The 7029-nt window shown below is 39.3% G+C and overlaps 1 long non-coding RNA gene across 1 annotated transcript; it reads left to right on the top strand.

Moving 5' to 3' along the window:
- Window positions 1-4513: 4513 nt before the first annotated feature.
- Window positions 4514-5392, top strand: LOC130099611 (uncharacterized). The gene is made up of 3 exons (XR_008808421.1): window positions 4514-4693; window positions 4802-4875; window positions 4978-5392. It is a non-coding gene; the product is annotated as an uncharacterized LOC130099611 (long non-coding RNA).
- The last annotated feature ends 1637 nt before the right edge of the window (window positions 5393-7029 follow it).

The following is a 7029-nucleotide window of genomic DNA, read 5'->3' as shown; positions in this document are numbered from 1 at the left end:
CGTCCCTAAGGTGCCGACCTTGATTCCGAGGCCTATTGTGCTGCAGGCTTTCTGCCCTCCTCCTTTTACATCTGCGGACCAGGAAAGGCTGAACCTCTTGTGTCCAGTGCGAGCACTGGATACTTATGTTCATCGGACATCTTCATGGAGGAAGTCCGATCAGTTATTTATTTTCTTTGGATCACCTAAGAAAGGTCTTCCTGTTTCTAAACAGACGGTTAGTAAGTGGATAGTTGAGGCTATTGCACTTGCATACGAGTACTCTGACCAGCCGTGTCCTTTGGTGGTCAGAGCTCATTCTACGAGGGGTATGGCGGCCTCTAAAGCCTTACTATTTGGGGTTTCTCTTCAAGACGTTTGTGATGCGGCAGGCTGGTCCTCACCGCTCACATTCGTTAGGTTTTACAGCTTAGACCTGGATGCTGCCCCAGGTGCTTAGTGCTTAGTTACAACAGACTAACACTCAGGTACTTGGAATTCTGGCGTTTTGGGTATTCTCGTTCCCAAAGCGTCGTTGACGCATCGCGAGTTCCCTCGAAAGGGAACGTCTCAGGTTACGACTGTAACCATAGTTCCCTGAGAAAGGGAACGAGATTATGCGTCACCCTGCCATACTTCCTGCATCCCTGTGATCGGCTTGCTTCGGCGATTTCGAAGCTAATGCCGGTTTGCACCGGATGTGCTTTTATCCCTTCCTGGTCATGACGTCACCCGCCCGTGACGCTCATTCTTTCCATTGGACTAGTTGACATTGATGCTCAGACGCATTCACGCTGGGGGCGTTCCCAAAGTGTCGTTGACGCATCGTCTCGTTCCCTTTCTCAGGGAACTATGGTTACAGTCGTAACCTGAGACGTTTTTTATAGATCACAACCTTTGCGTGGAAACTGGCGTACGTACGTTTCCAGCCCCGTTTTGTGCGTACGCACGCTTTATAAATGAGACCCCAGGTAAGGAGCGGATGCTACCTCATGTATTTATGTTTGTTATTTAGTGTAGTTTAGTCGGCGATTCGTTGCCGGAAAATTGTTTATTTTCGTGTATTTCTTTGATAGTTTAGGAATATCAAAGGGGTCAAGATTAGAGGGTTTTGTTATGTTTATTTCTTTGCTTTAGCACCGCTCATTGTCCCTTTCTCCTGTGTTCTACGTTTTGTCTTATCATTTGTGTATATTCTGTAAATATTTATTTCTTCACTTTCAAACTGTAAAACCATTGGGTTACTATTGCGACCTACTAAAAATCATTCAACGAAATCTGTCTCTGTCTGATTCATCTCAACACAAGTTGTTATCAGTAACTGAACCTATTTTCTTTTTTTTGTTATTTATTGAACTCAATTTAATACTTATATGTTACTTTCCCTATTGATTCTAGACCTATTAATGGGGAGACGTAACACCGAACGCGAATTTAATTATTTGCGTGAGTAGATTACATACAAAGTCAATGCAAAGACGCGGATTGGGCGGCGCGTTTGCCGCGAACGTCTTCCGCGCAAGTTAAAAAATTTGAACTCGAGCGGAAGATTCAAGTGTCTAACTAGACGCGATAGACGCGTATTTGACGCTCTATTCGCGTTCGGTGTGAACACACCATAAGGGAACTTGTCCTGGAAGTGCGCGCGCGCACCTGTAGCCTAGAGCGAGAGAGCGAAAGTATGCCCATCAAAGCGCTGTGCTCGGCTTTATGGAAGTTACTATGCATGCATGTAATTACATCATATTACAGCAATACACTGGTTGGATAATGTAATCAGCAAATGTTATATAATGATAGGCTACCCAAAGTTTATAAATGAAGGTGAAGGAATAATGTGTAAAATATTTTATGTAGACAGTGCTAAAGTACATTTAGTAAGCTGATATTGTATGCTATCATATTAAGTCTTACAAACTACAACTTTACACATTATAATGTCATGATCCTGGTATTTTCCTCTCTCTCTTTCTTCCCCTGCTGCCACACACACACACACACACACACACACACACACTTACATGCGCTTTCTTTCATACTCAGCTGTTCCTCATCTCCCTATGCAATCAGTATCTTCGTTTCCACACCTGTCCTCTCTTTCTCTCTGATTAGCATCTCTACTTCTGGTTCCCTTCTCTCCTTTGTCCTCTGCCAGATTATTAACTTTGTACACGTTTGTGATCGTTCTCTATCTCCGAGTCTTGTCTTGCCCCATCTGGTCTTCATTGCCTACTCGTCTACATTCTACGATTGTGTGTTTGTGCTAAACTTGTGCTCTGCCCAGCTCTCCTGCTACTGAACGCTGAGATTGGTCCCGTGAGTACACCTGCTACGGCCGCTGCTGTTTGCCTTCGCTGTTCTCATCTACGGACCTGTATTTCCCGGTCTCGGGCCATTTCCTGCTTATGTTCTTTATTATTGAGAGACTTTCTGTTTGCCAGCCCATGCGGCCAATTGCCTAATTTCTATTAAAGACATTATTACCTGCTTTCGCTTTTGGGTCCCCTCTCTCAGCTCTGACAATGCATTTCAAGACAAAAGTATAACCGCCCAGATAGCAAAAAATATCGGCACGGCTTCTTTTTGCCGCCGGCCCCAAACTGTCGGCTATAGGTGCGCCCCGCTGGCGGAGATGAAACGTTTGCCGCCGAATACGTCACTCCCATTTCTTGCGAGATGCCGCCGGCGAACAGCCGCCGGGCCGCCGACTTTATTCTCTCTGGCGGTTGCCGCCGTCTAAATGAACCGCGGCCGGCTGGCGGCAAGCCGCATTGAAATCGACCAGCCATGTCATTGGCATGAGTGGAACTGACAGCATTTTAACTTTCACATTTAAAGCGATTGTAATTATTATGTGAATTATATCAAATTTTGTTATTGTTGTTGCTCCAAAGTCATTAGGGTTTATAACAGATTTGACTCAGTCTGATTCCATGATAAGGTTTAGGAAAATACATTTAAATTACGTTGAAACTCTGAAGCGATTCAGTGATAGGCCTATGTAAAATATATAGAATTATTTTATTCACTTAAGGTGACAATTCTTTACATTTCTTTGATTTATGCACAATTGAGATGCACAAATAGTCCAAAAAGAATTCCTTTTGTAAAACTTACTTGGCAATAAATATCTTTCGGATTGTGATTAGGTTTTAAAATAAATATTTCATTCATGGTATGAACAATTTAGCAGAATAAATGGATGAAGTTAGACTTTTCACCAATGCCTGAAATCAGTGAACAGTGAAAGACATCTGCAACTTGGCCAAAAGCTTGCATGGGTATGCTTTAGATTTTTTTTATTAATTTGAAACCATGGTAATATTTATAATAAACATGAAAATCCCTGTTTTGACCTGAAAGATAAAGTGAAATATTTAGAAATATTTTGTCTCTCTGTCACCCCAGGAAATTTCGTTTATGTCTTTCATTTTTTTACAAGCTCGTTTTTTTAAATTTATTTTACCTTTTACAGGTAAGGGATTAATTTGCAATTGCGAGTTTTGCAATCTGTACAAATGTTTAAGAAAGTATTAAAGCACAAACAGAGAAGTACCTCCACCGGCCGAGAGGGGCAGTACCTAAAAAACGGAAGCAGATTTACCAACACAACAGTGGCCACTCGTCACACGATTTCAGTATTTGGAGACGATATCCTATAGTCATTGACTACGATCTTTAAAGTAAGTACATTTTTCCTTTTTGTGTAACGCAATATTATGTTCATTTTTTACATTTTTAGTTCATCTTTTTCAAATATGTTCTTGCCTTACTAGTCAAGCTAGTAAGTTAGCCTTGTTTACAAAGTTTTCGTCATGTTTCTGACATAGCTAACGTTACTTAGTTTCTTCCTGGCGTTAGTTTTTTCTTTTCTTCTTTTAACTATATTTACGTATGTTTATGCAAGTGTGAGTACTACAGTATGTGGTTTAAGATCGTATTGGTCAGTCGAATAATTAACTAACTTACGTAACCAAATCCTGAAGGACAATTCTCCCGCCCACGTGGGAATGGTAACGTTAGCAAAATCTTTACAACAAGAAAGACTGAAAAGTATAACTTGTGTTGTTTTCTAACTAAACATAATGATGTTTTGTTTGATTCGACAACCATGCTGCTAGTCTAGTTTAACTTACAGTGTTAGCTAACACATGCTGCTTCGCCTTTTTTACTCACTGAATTCAAGCATGTTCGACATGTTGAAATGTATCTAGCTACAGTAGAGCGCCAAAGCTTTACATCTAGAAAGAAAGCTTTACATCTAGAAAGTTTAACTTTTGGTGTTTTCTTACAAAAATAACTATGTGTGTGTGTATATATATATATATATATGTATGTGTGTATATGTATATATGTGTGTATATGTATATGATTGTGTTTGTCTGAACATGGTTTTCTGTTGATCCACTTGTGAAAATGACTCGTTTTTTTGAAGGGGTGAGCATTTTAATATTATTGATTTTGCCTGGAAATTAATCAAAAAGTATACTTTATGCAAAATTTTCTTCTATTTTAGATGGTTCACATTGTTCAGTTTATCAACGAGGAGGATCTGCCATTTGCAGTGGTTCCGCAAGAGTGGCTCAGCGAGAGCATGTGCCATTGGCCCCCATTTAACCTCAGCAAAAAGACGAAGGCAACAATTTAGCCATCCTCTGCACACCTCCACACAGCACCTGGGAGAAACATCATTTTAAGTTCATGAAGGGAGCAGGTAAATGGGTCTGACTTGTGTATTTGATTTTCCTGTATTTCATCTGTGTAATTTATTTTCTGTTTATTGTGGATAACTGACTCTTTCATTCATTATTCCCTACTCTAGAATCTTGGAAGTCTCAAGAAAAAAAACTCTAGAAAGATGCATCGATTCCAGAAAACCAGGAAAATGCTGAACTGGTATGTAAAATCTATTGCTGTTATGCTGGATTTGTGATCCTGCCACTAAACTATACCATTTGTTAGATTTTCAAATTTCTGTTTCCTCTTTCTCGCAACCAGGTTTCTCCCCAGTAATCCAGACTCCACTTCACAGAGCCAAGAGTTTGAGTACAAGTAAGTGATGTTATTTGTGAAGTTTTTTTGTCTTGGAAACTATTGCTTCTATTTGAAGTCGGCATGAACCGGAAGTTACAAACGACTTTTCTCCAGTGTTGTGACGTATTTAAAAATGAAACAGTATATTGAACGGAGGGCAGGGTTTTACTCTAGCGCTCCTCTTCTCCATCTCTGCTCATAGCACGGTTTGAGGGGAGTTGCCACGCCCTCGCGCCATAGCACATGACCGGAAGAGAAGAGAAGTCGTTTCGAGGGGGGAGGGAAGGGTAACGTATTTGATTAAAGATTATAAGGCTACATGAATTTTAAAAGAATAATGAAGTGCACAGATAAATCATTTATAATAAACACTACAATATTACATATAAAAACACGAATTGTAAAATCTTACTTCAAGAGCAGGTGAAGCAAGTTCAACAAACAATGTTGAAGACGTTTGCTTGCACTGAGCAATTAGGTACAACTTGCAAACAGCACCTGTGGCTGTCGGTTTAATGGGCTCTATGCACGGCGGTATTTCCGGTGAAGGTCAAGAATGCTCGATAACTTCCGCCGATCATAGAGTCCAATGCAATACCGAGAATTTATATTGAATTGTATACTCCATGGTTATACTAAAGAAGCGTTAGTCACAAAAACTGACAAAACAGACACACCTCGTTGTGTTTATGCTTCTTTTTTAAATTATATTAAATAAACATAATTATATATAAAATTACATCTAAACTTATGCAAGTTTCGTTTCAAAGACGGGAGGACAGTAAATTTTGAAGACTCTGCCATAATCCCGTTTTCCTCGGTTTTCCTCCGCTTTAATCTCCCCAACCGGAAACTGACGAGCATCCTTGCGTCAAATGCGGAACTTATGCGTGCATATAGCCCATTCCCACTGGGGCTACCTGTACATGTAGTAGACCTAGATATAAAGTAAAATTTAAGATTGTATACTGCATATATTACAGTCTGAATCCTTAGCCTTTCACATTTTTTATTTATTTATGAGAAGCTTCAGAGAAATGTAATTTGTAACACTTTTTTGGATTTTCAGCTTGGTGTAGGGGATAAAGCATGTTTTAGAGACATGTTCCTGAAGACCATTGTTCAAAGTAAGTTGGATATTTTTTATCGGATTTTTTTATTGGATACATGATGTGTATGTCCTATTGTCCTCATGCAATTCAAATTAAATGACAGATCTGTATTTTCTATATTAGCCATCCGGAAGGACCCGGCAACCCAGGATGCACTGATGAGGCAGTCCAGGTTAACGTTACGCGTTACCTGAAAGGAGCATCTGACCGTGAAGGCAGAAAAAGGCGCCGCACAGCTGAGAGGGACCCACAGCCGACCACTTAAAACTAGACTGACTACTGACACCCCAGAATCACTGACAACTGGAATCCTTTCTTTATCTTGCAGTCAGTAGAATCAAGACCCCTAAAGAAGTCAGAAGTGTCAGACTACACTCACTCACTGTAGAAATTACTTTCTTTTTTTTCTTTTTCAAATAAAGCTTGTAAATCCTTGTGCCACAGGTCAGCATTGCCGTTATAATGGCCTATTCTACTCCAGAGCTTTACTATAAATTACTACCACTTATCATATTGTTAGAAATGGCTTGTAAATGTAGTTATACTTTTTTTTATTTGGTATCTTGCACATTATTTGGTATCAAATATCCTCTTTACTTGTCATAATGTTTACTGGTAATTTGTTACTCTAGAGCTGTCCTTTTTATATGAACACTTATTGTAAGTGTTGTAATTTGCTTGTAAGGCTGTTTAACCAAAATTGAATTGGAAACCTGCATGTTAGTATATTGATTTATTTATTTTTCTGTTATGTTTCAGTGATCTGAAACATCTTGTTTAAATGACAGTTACTGTACTTTGAAATGTGGAATAAAAATGCCAATTGTAAATTTGTCTGGTTTGAGCAATCATTATTCTTGATAAACTGCATGCTATAAATAAAATAATATATATATATATAGCC

Source organism: Rhinichthys klamathensis, unplaced genomic scaffold (genome assembly GCF_029890125.1).
Source record: "Rhinichthys klamathensis goyatoka isolate OS25496 unplaced genomic scaffold, OSU_Roscu_1.1 h1tg000232l_1, whole genome shotgun sequence".
In the NCBI taxonomy this organism is placed as follows: domain Eukaryota; kingdom Metazoa; phylum Chordata; class Actinopteri; order Cypriniformes; family Leuciscidae; genus Rhinichthys; species Rhinichthys klamathensis.
This window is presented reverse-complemented; position numbering and strand designations above follow the sequence as displayed.